A 14,073-nucleotide genomic window follows, 5' to 3' on the forward strand; every position below is an offset into this window, starting at 1 on the left:
AGAGTAATTTCTATTGGGTTGCGCTGTGTGCCCCGCTCCGCACTTAATTCAAATGAAGGATGCTGGAATAGGGCAGGTGGGAGGGGCTGGAATGGGTAGGCGGAGCTTTCTGGGGCCAGAAGGAGGAGTCTGAGCTGATGTGGGCCCCATCGGTCATCGGGGAAGGATGAAAAAGTGCTTTGAATGGCAAAAATGTGAAATAATTAAAAACCCACGAAGAAGAAGAAGAGTTTGGATTTAAATCCCCCCTTTCTCTCCTGTAAGGAGACTCAAAGGGGCTTACAAGCTCCTTTCCCTTCCCCGCCCCATAACAAACACCCTGTGAGGTAGGTGGGGCTGAGAGAGCTCCGAAAAACTGTGACTGGCCCAAGGTCACCCAGCTGGCATGTGCTGGAGCACATAAGCTAATCTGGTTCACCAGATAAGCCTTCACAGCTCAAGTGGCAGAGCGGGGAATCAAACCCGGTTCTCCAGATTAGAGTGCACCTGCTCTTAACCACGACACCATTCATGGCCACAATTCTAATTGCGGACCGGCAAGTCCCAATCAACTTCTGGTGACCCCCTCAAAGGGGATCCCAGCAAGAGATGGTCAGAGGTGGTTTGCCATTGACTGCCTCTGCATAGCAACCTTGGGTGGTCTTCCGAGTATTGACCATGAGTGACGCTGGGTTAGCTCCAGAGGTGGGATCCAGCAGGTTCTCACAGGTTCCCGAGAGTAGGTTACTAATTATTTGTGTGTGCCGAGAGGGGGTTACTAATTGGTGATTTTGCCACGTGATTTTTGCCTTAGGTATGCCCCTCCTCTCAGCAGTAGTGTGCAGAACTTGAAGCAGTCTAGCAGGAGGTGCACCGGCGTGCGTGGCAGCTGCACCTGCGTGCATTCGTTTCCTGCCCAAGGACCGGCGCAGCGGCTGCGTCCTTGCCACAGCACCGCCTAGGAATGCCCCACCCCAGAATGCCCAGCCACGCCCCCATCGTGCCCCGCCCAGCCCCATTGGCGCTACGCCACAGTTTGAATCCCACCACCATGGGAACCTGTTACTAAAATTTTTGGATCCCACCACTGGTTAGCTCTGAAGCTGGGGCAAGGCTGGACCATCTGGGGTATTAAGCATTCTTAAAACTCCACTATTTGGGGGAAAAACATTGCTACAACAATGGTCAAAAACACACGGCACTGGTTTTAAACGTGGAATGTAGTCAGGGCGGTGCAGTGGTTAAGAGCAGTGGACTCTAGCCTGGAGATCCGAGTTAACTCCCCACTACTCCTCATGCGTGGCAAACTCTGATCTGGTGAGCAAGATTTGTTTCCTCAAGTCACGCACCCATTTTGGGACAAAGACCCACATGTGCACTGCTCTATGCAGACGACACTGTGTTACTGTCTCGGTCCAAGGTGGGCCTGCAAAGACTACTTCAAGCCTTTTATGACGCATTCTCGCACAAACAGTGCTCCGTCGACATCATAACAGTTCCAAAGTGCTGATTTTTCTCGAATTCAAAAAAAAAAACTCAGCAATGATGGAAAATAAACGGTACATTGATTGAATAGGTCCATTCATACAGATATTTAGGAACTACCTTCCACCATTCCTTAACTCCTAACCTCTCATATCCACCTGTGACTCTCACTACAAGTAAAACCAAAGTGTTGGCAATATCCAGATTTTTTCTACACCAGAGGCGGTCACTTTTTTCCTGCCACAATGGAAGTTTTTCAGTTAAAACTACTGCCACAATTACTTTGTACGGAGCTCCAATCTGGGGAGCAAAAACCGCTGAGAAATTAGAGAGTGTTCAATCTTTGTTTTTTCGTCGTTTATTGGGTCTTCCCAACTCAGTCACGCACTGCTCTTTGTTTAGGAAACCGGAGCCAAGACGCATTTTTCCCGGGTTCGGTTTGCTTTGTTTAAATACTGGCTTCGCCTTCATTTTAGAGCCCTCCCGGGCAGTCTGACATATCTCCTGCTTAGTGACCACTTCTACTCCATCTGGCACCCCCTAATTCTCAACCAAATAAACAACATAGGCGCATCTTTTGACCAACTCCTACTGATGGATCTAAAGACAGGCTTTTCGAGTTTTGAAACAACGCATTCTTTGACATTGAAGGGCAGCTTCTCACAGCTGGAGCCTGGTGCAGAACTTATGCTGGTTCTCCTACATTTTATGGCATTTCATCACCATTGCCGCGTTTTATGGCTAAATATCTGAGTAATTTAATCAATCCACACCTCCGCACATATTTTATGCTTGCTCTGCTGAATCTGCTACCGACTCCCCAAACAAGTTGCAAATATCATAGCATCCCACAGGCGAACAGGACTTGTTCCTCAAGAGCTGGCCTATAATTCAAACAACTGAACACGTGCTCCTTCATTGTAAAGATTTGGAAGTCTATCGGTTGCTTTTTCTCGAGGCCATCTTGAAGAAATTTTCAGTGAGATCAGACAAGGAAATAGTTTCATACTTGCTTAGTGACCATCATCCCAACACTACTGAATCAGTTGCCAGGTTTTTAACAAAGGCACTTGGATCAAGGGCGAAACCTTTGTGTAAATTTTAGTTAATTGGTTTTAACATAATTTGCATTTTACCACTTTTTATATGCCATTAAAGGTATTGTATTTGTATTTGTATTTGATTTGTTTCCTCATATCTTCATTCCTGCTGGGTGAAGTCAGGCTACTCACAGTTCAGGAGCAGCAGTGGCGTAGGAGGTTAAGAGCTCGTGTATCTAATCTGGAGGAACCGGGTTTGATTCCCTGCTCTGCCGTCTTGAGCTGTGGAGGCTTATCTGGGGAATTCAGATTAGCCTGGGCACTCCCACACACGCCAGCTGGGTGACCTTGGGCTAGTCACAGCTTCTCGGAGCTCTCTCAGCCCCACCCACCCCACAGGGTGTTTGTTGTGAGGGGGGAAGGGCAAGGAGATTGTAAGCCCCCTTGAGTCTCCTTACAGGAGAGAAAGGGGGGATATAAATCCAAACTCTTCTTCTTCTTCTTCTCTCTGAACTCTCTCAGCCCCGCCTACCTCACAAGGTGTCTGTTGTCGGGAGAGGAAGGGAGAGGAGCTTGTAAGCTGCCTTGCCTTGTTTTTACTGGAAAGAAAGGTGGGGTATAAATCCAAACTCCTCCTCCTCCTCCTGCTCTTCTTCTTCTTCTTCTTCTTCTTCTTCTTCTTCTTCTTCTTCTTCTTCTTCTTCTTCTTCTTCTTCTTCTTCTTCTTCTTCTTCTTCTTCTTCTTCTTCTTCTTCTTCTTCTTCTTCTTCTTCTTCTTCTTCTTCTTCTTCTTCTTCTTCTTCTTCTTCTTCTTCTTCTTCTTCTTCAGTACCTCCAGGAGTGGCACAGAGGTACACGGCTCACAAGATATTGCAGCGGGGCCTTCCGATTGAGCTTCTGCTTATTTGCATTCTCCCCTGAAAATTTCATAAATGGAAATTAATAAAGATTTCGCGGTCCAACCCGAGCAGCTGGAGAGCCGTTTCTTTTCACGGATGCGGAGATGAGCCCTCCACACAAGTACCCAAAGTATGTAACTCTCTGACAAATCTCCTAAGCCGGCATTTATTATGTCTTAAATCTGGCTTGAAAACAGAAATGAGGGATTTTACGAGCTCGTGACTCAGCTGGAAGGCAGCGAGGGGGAAACAGAAAATTCATTAGGAACTCTGAGGCTCAGTTTGGAGGTAGGTGCTGGGGCTACGGAGAGATTGCACCGCACATTCTTTGTCAACGGGATTTCAGCCTTTAGGAGGCAATTACTTAGTGATCCAAAAATCGCACTTTGCACATGCCCAGTGCCCTCCCTGTTTTTCCTATAGTGATTTGAGAGCCACCTCATTTTCTCCTGGAAGGATCTAAAAATTTCTCACAGTCGGGCGGCAGGCCGATGTTCAAACAGCGAAGCACTGAAATGTAGGGTAAAATTGCACCATGCTGGTTTTCTGCCTGACCCTGAAACTGGCCATATAAAAGAACAGCAAAGGTATGGATAGTCTTTGTCAAGTCTACGTACATGTTACCTCCTTGGTTTCCAGGCATGCTTGTACATCCAGGACCTGATTTATTTAATTTTTGGGCCTTCTGTAGCTTTTTTCTCTCTTTCCCTCAAGAAGACGAGGAGGAGGAAGAGTTTGGATTCATATCCCCCTTTCTCTCCTGTAGAAGAAGAAGAAGAAGAAGAAGAAGAAGAAGAAGAAGAAGAAGAAGAAGAAGAAGAAGAAGAAGAAGAAGAAGAAGAAGAAGAAGAAGAAGAAGAAGAAGAAGAAGGGGGCTTACAATCTCCTTGCCCTTCCCCCCTCACAACAAACACCCTGTGAGGTAGGTGGGGCTGAGAGAGCTCCGAGAAGCTGTGACTACCCCAAGGTCACCCAGCTGGCGTGTGTGGGAGTGTACAGGCTAATCTGAATTCCCCAGATAAACCTCCACAGCTCAGGCGGCAGAGCTGGGAATCAAACCCGGTTCCTCCAGATTACATACACAAGCTCTTAACATCCTACGCCACTGCTGCTCCTAAGGAAAGGGAACTCAAAGGGGTTTACAAGCTACTTTCCCTCCCCCCCACAACAAACCTATGAGGTGGGTGGGGCTGAGAGAGCTCCTAAGAACTGTGACTAGCCCAGGATCACCCTGTTGGCATGCGTTGAGTGCACAAGCTAATCTGGTTCCCCAGATAAGCCTCCACAGCTCAAGTGGCAGGGCGGGGAATCAAACCCAGTTCTCTAGATTAGAGTGCACCTGCTCTCAACCACTACAGTACACTGGGCCTTGACTGCCTTCTGGAAATGAAAGATGAATGTGTAGGGTTGTCATCTCTGGATTGAGAAATACCTGGGGATTTGGGGGGGATGAAACTTGAAGTGGGTGGGGTTTGGGGAGGGGGAGGGACCTCATCAGAGTACTCTCCAAAGCACCTGGAGGTCAATTTTAATAGCAGGAGATATCCAGGTGCCGCCTGGAGGTTGGGAACCCCGTGAGTGTCCCAGGAAGCCAAACTCTGCAGCAAGTCCTGTGACGAAGGCTCAGAAAGGGGGACGATTTCATGCGCTACGTCTGAAGAACAAACCCACGGCCCTTCAGGAAGCCGGTGGTTCTCGTACGCAGCGGGCCGGTTTTTTCATCCACAGCCGGCCTCCGAAATCACCTCTAGAAGCCAAGAGAGAGAGATGCTCCAAACCAGTTGCTCCCTCCGCCTCCTGCTGGTCCGGCTGGTCCAAATCGGGCTGGATTGCCTTTACCCACAATCCTCTGCCCCTTTCTGCACAAAGAGGCCACTCCGGCGCCCCATTAGCGGCCTTCAGTCAGCTCCGTGCTACAGATGGTGTCTCCTTTTGATCATGCTCTGCTCAAGGCGGCAGCGAAGCAGAGACTTTCTAGATGAAGAACGCCGGCTTTCGGCGGCTCCTCGCTTCCTTTCCAGATTTACGTCCCCTGGCTCTTTTATGCCGTAGATGCTGAAGCCGGTTTCCAGTTGGTCTGCCCAATTTGGTGGGCGGGGCCTGACGGGCCATCTAGTCTAGAGCGTCCCAGACAAGTGTTTGTCCTATAAAATGATGCATGGGGTAGAAAATGTAGACAGAGAGATATTTTCTCTCTCTCTTTCTCCCAATACTAGAACCAGGGGGCATTCATTGAAAATGCTGGGGGGAAGAATTAGGACTAATCAAAGGAAACACTTCTTCACGCAACGCGTGATCGGTGTTTGGAAGATGCCGCCACAGGAGGGGGTGATGGCCACTCACCTGGATAGCTTTAAAAGGGGCTTGGACAGATTGATGGAGGAGAAGTCGATCTCTGGCTACCAATCTTGATCCTCCTTGATCTCAGATGGCAAAGGCCTTAACAGTCCAGGTGCTCAGGAGCAGCAGCAACAGAAGGCCATTGCTTTCACATGCTGCACGTGAGCTCCCAAAGGCACCTGGTGGGCCACTGCAAGTAGCAGAGAGCTGGACTAGATGGACTCTGGTCTGATCCCGCAGGCTCTTTCTTATGATTGAAGTCTATAAAATTATGCATGGGATAGAAAATGTTGACAGAGAGAAATTTCTCTCTCTCTCTCACAATACTAGAACCAGGGGGCATTCATTGAAAATGCTGGGGGGAAGAATTAGGACTAATAAAAGGAAACACTTCTTCACGCAACGTGTGATTGGTGTTTGGAATATGCTGCCACAGGAGGGGGTGATGGCCACTCACCTGGATAGCTTTAAAAGGGGCTTGGTCAGATTGATGGAGGAGAAGTCGATCTATGGCTACCCATCTTGATCCTCCTGGATCTGAGATTGCAAATGCCTTAGCAGACCAGGAGCAGCAGCAGCAGCAGCAGCAGCAGGCCATTGCTTTCACCTCCTGCACGTGAGCTCCCAAAGGCACCTGGTGGGCCACTGCGAGTAGCAGAGTGCTGGACTAGATGGACTCTGGTCTGATCCAGCTGGCTCTTTCTTATGTTCTTATATTCTTATGTCCAGCCGTCGCTTGTAGACTGCCAGAGAGGGGAAGTTCACCACCGCCCCAGGCAGCTGATTTAGCTGTTGCACAACTCTTAACTGTAAACATTTTTCCCCAACATCCAGCCGGAATCATTCCGCCCATCATTTAAACCTGTTACTGCGAGTCCTGTCCTTTGCTGCCAGCTCTTTACGCCCTCCTCTAAGGGACAGCCCTTCAAATATTTCAAGGGAGCAATAATATCTCCTCCTCAACCTTCTCCTCTCCAGACTGAACATCCCTAAGTCCCTCAGCCTTTCCTTGTAGGGTTTGGCCTCTTGGGCCCCAGTCATCCTTGTCCTAAACACGGTTGCAAACTGTTTTCAGGCATACTTGAAGAGAAGTTTGGATTAATACCCTCCCCCCTTTCTCTCCTGGAGACAGGAGACTCAAAGGGGCTTACAATCTCCTTGCCCTTCCCCCCCACAACAAACACCCTGTGAGGTGGGCGGGGCTGAGAGAGCTCTGAAGAACTGCGACTAGCCCAAGGTCACCCAGCTGGCGCGTGTCGGAGCGCACAAGCTAATCTGGTTCCCCAGATAAGCCTCCACAGCTCAAGTGACAGAGCGGAGAATCAAACCCGGTTCCTCCAGATTAGCGTGCACCTGCTCTTAACCACTACGCCACTCCTGCTCCCTGCTTGAAGGAGCTTTTTGAGGTGAGGGCGACTTTTAAACACCTCACACCCTGGGACGCGCAGACTCGGGGGCCTGTCTGACTCCATAAAGAGGTCTCCGGGCATGGTATGAAAGGGTGCTCTGCATTTTCAGTCCCTTTCCTCATAATCCCAAATTTGCCTTCCTAAGACCCAAAATGTTTAGTTTGGTGAAGAGAAGGTGAAGAGGTGACAGGAGAGCCCTGTTTCAATTGTATTGACCGCTGTTTTAGTAAATGTAATAATTGTTTATGTGGTCACTTGTTGTGATCTCTTATTATAAATTGTATATGTGTTGATTTTGTTGTGCACCGCCCAGAGCCCCTTGGGGATGGGGCGGTATGCAAATCTAAACAATAAATAAATAAAAATAAATAAATATATTAATATTATATTATATATATCTCTACCTACCTACCTACCTACCTACAGTGGCGTACCTAGGCAAACTGGAGCCCTGGGCAAAACCTGAGTTTGATGCGCCCCCCCCCCCCCGCCCACCAACAACCTTTATTAGGCATTGAAAGAACGAAAGAAAGAAAGAAAACAAGCATTGGCAGGAAGGGGGTGGATTTAAAAGGAGAAGCTGGGGAAATTTAGGGCGTGCCTGCTGTCAGGGGTGCAATTATTAAGATAGCAGCACCCAAATTTCAGAGTATCTTCATGAGCCCCTACTGATGATACCACCCAGGTTCGGTGAAGTTTGGTTCAGGGGGTCCAAAGTTATGGACCCTCAAAGATGTAGCCCCCATCTCCTATTAGCTCCCATTGGAAACAATGGGGGATGGGGACACTCCCTATGGGAGTCCATAACTTTTGACTCCCTAAACCAAACCTCACCAAATCTGGGTGATATCATTAGGATAGTCTGCTGAAAAATCCCTGAAGTTGTGGTGCTGCTAGCCTAAAAACTGCACCCCCTGCAGGCCAAAAACAGAAAAAACACTGAAAATTCAAAAAAATCCCACCTGCATTTTTGGTGCCCCCCACAAGGTGGCGCCCTGGGCAACTGCCCACTTTGCCCAATGGGAGGAACGCCTCTGCCTGCCTGCCTGCCTGCCTGCCTGCCTACCTAGATATAGATAGATATAGATATATAGATATATATCTGAAGGGATGTCATGTTGTTGAGGGAGCAAGTTTGTCTTCTGCTGCTCCAGAGACTAGGACCAGGAGTCATGGGTTCAAGGTGAAGGAAAAGAGATTCCACCTAAACATCAGGAAGAACTTCCTGGCTGTCAGAGCTGTTGGACAGTGGAATGCACTACCTTGGAGAGTCCTGGAGTCTCCTTCTTTGGAGGTTTTTAAGGAGAGGCTGGTGTCAGGGGTGCTTTGACCGTGTCTTCCTGCATGGCCGGAGGGTCGGACTGGATGGCCCTTGGGGGTCTCTTCCAACTCTACGATTCATTCTGTACCGAGCCAGGTTTGGCTGCAGAGCAGAAGGCTGCTGACCCCGGCTGTGCTTTTGCCCAAACCTTGGCTCGCTGCAGCGAGTCAGAGTACACAATGCTGACGTGCCGAGACTAATAGACAGTATCTGGCAGCCTCCTCTGTTCCAGTGTCTGGAGGCCAGTTGCAGGTGGGAAGAGGGCAGCTGTCGCAGACCGGCCCTCAAGAACCGACAGGCAGTCCGGACGCAGCGATTCAGCGGGTGCCGTGGTTTAATGAGCGCGCAAGGCCAGGAACAGAGACGGCGACCTGCAAACTGAGCCACAACGTTGCTGCCGCAAGCTAGCTCAGCTGCAGCCTCTCTTTTAGAGCTGGCCTCCCGTTCCCTTGTGCAATCATCTCTTGCAGCTGGGTTACTCTAGTCTGGCTCCTGTAGGGCCTTAGTATCCAAGTCAGCTCACCTCGTGGCTGCTAACCTGCTACTGCGTCTCCTCCTGTGTTGCTCCTGGAGCTCTGGAGATGTGTGTGTGTGTGTGTGTGTGTGTGTGAGAGAGAGAGAGAGAGAGAGAGAGAGAGAGAGAGGGCTGGCAGGGTTCCTTCTGGCTCGCTGCGGAGGAGGAGGAGGAGTTTAGATTTATACTCCACCTTTCTCTCCTGTAAGGAGACTCAAGGTGGCTTACAAGCTCCTTTCCCTTCCTCTTTCCACAACAGACACCTTGTGAGGCAGGTGGGGCTGAGAGAGTTCAGAGAGAACTGGGACTGGCCCAAGGTCGAGCATATGTTATTAAAGTGTCCCCTTTATGAGGAGGCAAGGGAAAAAATGCCTGTCACGTCTACTACACAAAATGACATATCGTTCTGATCAAGTTTGTCGTGAAAAACTGTTACAAGATAAGAAGGAGAATATTACTAAAGGGGTCGCAAAATTCTGTCTATGCATTATGAAAAAGAAAAAAAATGATCTGAATATGGTATCCCCCTTAGATATTTTTGTTTTGTTTAGTATTTTTTATGCTGTTTTGGTGTGTTTACAAAGTAGAATGATATATAGATGGATAGTGCTGGAATACGGGAGAGAGATCTGCATTCCTGTTTTGTTGTAGAGATTTTGGAGATTTGTAATATATCTGGTCATTGATTGTAAATAAAGTCTTCTTCTTCTTCTTTCTCTCCTGTAAGGAGGCTCAAGGTGGCTGACAAGCTCCTTTCCCTACCTCTCCCCACAACAGACACCTTGTGAGGCAGGTGGGGCTGAGAGAGTTCAGAGAGAACTGGGACTAGCCCAAGGTCACCCAGCAGGAATGCAGGAGCGCGGAAACACATCGAGTTCACCAGAGAAGCCTCCACTGCTCAGGCGGCAGAGCAGGGAATCAAACCCAGTGCCTCCAGATTAGAGGACACCTGCTCTGAACCACTACGCCACTGCTGCTCCTCGAAGAGGTGGAAGAGTCTCAGAGCTAGACCCTGGCTGAGGAATCTCAGGGCTTGGGCCAGGCTGTGGATCCTTGCCTGCCTGCTCTGTCGGAGCCTCTAGACCTGGTCCTACAGGGCTCTGTATTTGCAGATGGTACCTGGGGATCTGGAACCAAAACTGAGTCTTGGAGTCCTGTGTTCAGTTCACCTCAAAAAGGATATCGAAGAGATCGAAAAAGTGCAGAGAAGAGCAACGAGGATGATTGAGGGACTGGAGCACCTTCCTTATGAGGAGAGGCTGCAGCGTTTGGGACTCTTTAGTTTGGAGAGGAGACGTCTGAGGGGGGATATGACTGAAGTCTATAAAATTATGCATGGGGTAGAAAATGTTGACAGAGAGAAATTTCTCTCTCTTTCTCACAATACTAGAACCAGGGGGCATCCATTGAAAATGCTGGGGGGAAGAATTAGGACTAATAAAAGGAAACGCTTCTTCACGCAACGTGTGATTGGTGTTTGGAATATGCTGCCACAGGAGGTGGTGATGGCCACTAGCCTGGATAGCTTTAAAAGGGGCTTGGACAGATTTATGGAGGAGAAGTCGATCTATGGCTACCAATCTTGATCCCCCTTGATCTGAGGTTGCAAATGCCTTGACAGCCCAGGTGCTTGGGAGCAGCAGCAGCAGCAGAAGGCCATTGCTTTCACCTCCTGCAGGTGAGCTCCCAAAGGCACCTGGTGGGCCACTGCGAGTAGCAGAGAGCTGGACTAGATGGACTCTGGTCTGATCCAGCAGGCTTGTTCTTATGTTCTTATGTCTTCCTCCCAGGGGTCCCCAGCTAGGCCAGGCTGAGCCGTAACAGCAACAGAAGAGCTTCTACAGGCCTCTGTGAGTGTCTGGTCGGCAGCCGCCAGATGGGCCCATCTTCAGTTCCAACCCAGGCTGCGTTCGAAGCATCCGAGCGTGTTTTCCTTTCCTGTGAAAATGTCACCCCGTTTTACCGCCGGGCATAGGTGGCTTTGGAACGAGACAGCTGCCTTCCCCCCAGCTTCTCCCCGAACACCTCAAGAGAGTAATTGTTGCTGACATTTCGACCAAGAATAGATACAGCACCTGCTTGGCTTCCTCTCCCCCCCCCCCCTCCCGCTTCTTCTTCAAAGCCCGGCATTCATCACTCATTTCTTTCAACGGCCACGAGGGAGCCGGAAAGGAAAGTCTGGCCAATGCTTTCAACGACCCTTAATGTTATAAAAATGAGCAGCGCCGTAGCTCAGCTCTGACTTCATCCGTCACTTCAAAAGAGAGCCAGCGTGGCGTAGTGGTGAAGAGCAGGTGGCACTCTAATCTGGAGAACTGGGTTTGATTTCCCCGCTCTGCCACTTGCCCAGGCTGTGTGGGGGAAGCATCTGGTGAACCAGATTGGCATGCCTCAACACTGAGCCCACATGGGACTCCAGAACAGGAGTGGTGCAGTGGCTAGAGCAGGTGGCACTCTAATCTGGAGAACCGGGTTTGATTTCCCCGCTCTGCCACTTGAGCTGTGGAGGCTTATCTGGTGAACCAGATTAGCTTGTGCACTCCAACACTAGGCCCTGTCGGACTCCAGGAGAGCAGGAGTGGTGCAGTGGCTAAGAACAGGTGCACTCTAATCTGGAGAACCAAGTTCGATTCCCCGCTCTGCCACTTGAGCTGTGGAGGCTTATCTGGGGAACCAGATTAGCTTGTGCACTCCCAACACATGCCAGCTGGGTGACCGTGGGCTAGTCACAGCTCTTCGGAGCTCTCTCTCAGCCCCACACACCTCGCAGGGTGTTTGTTGGGGGGGGGGAGGGAAAGGAAATTGTCAGCCCCTTTGAGTCTCCTTACAGGAGAGAAAGGGGAGACACAAATCCAAAATCTTCCTGGGTATTTTTTTGTGAGGGGGGAAGGGAAAGGAGTTTGCAAGCCATTTTGGGAGCAGCAGTGGCATAGGAGGTTAACAGCTCATGTATCTAATCTGGAGGAACGGGGTTTGATTCCCAGCTCTGCCTCCTGAGTTGTGGAGGCTTATCTGGGGAATTCAGATTAGCCTGTACACTCCCACACACGCCAGCTGGGTGACCTTGGGCTAGTCACAGCTTCTTGGAGCTCTCTCAGCTTCACCTACCTCACAAGATATTTGTTGTAAGGGGGGAAGGGCAAGGAGATTGTAAGCCCCTTTGAGTCTCCTGCAGGAGAGAAAGGGGGGATATAAATCCAAACTCCTCCTCCTCTTCTTCTTCTTCTTCCTCTTCCTCCTCCTCCTCCTCCTCCTCCTCCTCCTCCTCCTCCTCCTCCTCCTTCTTCCAGGAGAGAAAGGGGGGATACTAATCCAAAATCTTCCTGGGTATTTGTTGCGAGGGGGGAAGGGAAAGGAGTTTGCAAGCCATTTTGAGCCTCCTTACAGGAGAGAAAGCAGGGATACAAATCCAAAATCTTCTTCTTCAAAAGTTAGAAGAGTTGGTTTTTATATGCTGCTTTCTCTACTGTAAGGAGTCTCGAAGTGGCTTACAATCGCCTCCCCCCGTCCACAAATGTTTACCTTGTGAGGTTGAGAGAGTTCTGAGATGACTGAGACTGGCCCAAGGTTTCCCAGCAGGCTTCATGTGGAGGAGCAGGGAATTGAACCTAGTTTAGAATCCATTGCTCATGTGGAGGAGCAGGGGATTCAAACTGGTTTTCCAGATTAGAGTCCGCCTCTTTTAACCATGCTGGCGTTGCATATTATTCTGGGTATTGCCCTTGTTGTGGGCCCTGTGGAGCCCTGTGGGGAAGAAGATTTGGCTGATGGAGAGTCAATTATGGCTGGCTGGTTAGAGGCAGGAACTTCAGCACCAAGGACAGCTATCAGGGAAGAGAGACGTTCCTCTAGCAAAGGCCCACCAGTCAACTGTTTGCATGAGGGGCCCTATGGTTTACTCTCAGGGGAACGAAGTCACAATGAATTTAAAGATCAAGATCCAGGTCTCTTTGAAGATCAACAAGATGTCCAAGCTTTAAGCTTTCAAGAATCCATCAGAAAGGACTGTTCAACGGTGGGATGCACTACCTCGGAGCGTGGTGGAGTCTCCTTCTTCGGAGGTTTTCAAAGAGAGGCTGGATGGCCATCTGTCAGGAGCACTTTGATTGGGTGTTCCTGAACGGCAGGGGGTTGGGCTGGATGGCCCTTTGGGGTCTTTCTTATGCTCTTATGTCTCTATGATTCTATGATCTAGGTGCAGTGGGCTTAGTATTACATCAGTCGTATCAACAGGGAGATTCACTAAAATCCCTTACTGCCAAAGGCTATGCATATGCAACGGGAATTGTGCTGACTCTATAGACCATATTTTACTTTATTGTCCACTTTACACAGTACCCAGAGTCAAATACTTGTCACCTCTGCTACTCAAAAAAGGGTATGCATCTGACTTGCAAAAGATTACCTTTCTGTTGGACAGCCCCAGTAGTGATGCAAACGATGCAGTCACCAAATTTTTGGATTTGTATATAAAACAGCGCTTTAGGAGCAAATCCTGAACATCAGCCTTCTCTACCTGTACATTTATTTTAGTTTCCCTCTACTTGGTTAAGTGGATCTGTGTATATAATGTTGTTATGCCAATAAAGGTTCTTTGTTGTTGTTACATCAGTGCCATCAAGTTATAAGCAACTGGGGTCCCTTTAACGTCAGTGGGACCCACCGTTGCCCCCTCCTTGGGAGGGTTTTACTAAGGGTTTTATTGCTGGATGCCGATTTATTGTACCGACTGCTGTATTTTAATGGATTTTTAGTATTTTTTAGTTAACGGAGCCTGTGTTATTTGTTATCCTGTATTTTGCTTATTTGCTCCATCTGTTTTGGTTGTATTTTGTCGTGCAACTGTGTTGTGCACCGCCCAGAGCCCTTCGAGGGTAGGGTGGTATGCAAAACCCAATAATAAAAAAAATATAAAAACTGATGGCAATACACTATCGAAGGCTTTCACGGCCAGAATCAACTGGCTGTTGTGGGTTTTCTGGGCTGTGTGCCCAGCGTCTGGGAGCAGAAACTACCTGACCAAGGCCACCCAGCCCAGAAAACCCACAACAGCCAATGCATGGCAACCCCAAGAAGGGGCTTTCGA

The 14,073-nt window shown here is 49.1% G+C and overlaps 1 long non-coding RNA gene across 1 annotated transcript; it reads right to left on the bottom strand.

The window, feature by feature from the left end:
- Positions 1-249: 249 nt before the first annotated feature.
- On the bottom strand, positions 250-11,535 carry LOC125440733. Its single transcript, XR_007245739.1, has 3 exons — positions 11,410-11,535; positions 8,183-8,184; positions 250-268 (listed from the first exon to the last, which is right to left on the bottom strand). It is a non-coding gene; the product is annotated as an uncharacterized LOC125440733 (long non-coding RNA).
- Between the last annotated feature and the right edge of the window lie 2,538 nt (positions 11,536-14,073).

Source organism: Sphaerodactylus townsendi, linkage group LG01 (genome assembly GCF_021028975.2).
Source record: "Sphaerodactylus townsendi isolate TG3544 linkage group LG01, MPM_Stown_v2.3, whole genome shotgun sequence".
NCBI classification, from domain to species: domain Eukaryota; kingdom Metazoa; phylum Chordata; class Lepidosauria; order Squamata; family Sphaerodactylidae; genus Sphaerodactylus; species Sphaerodactylus townsendi.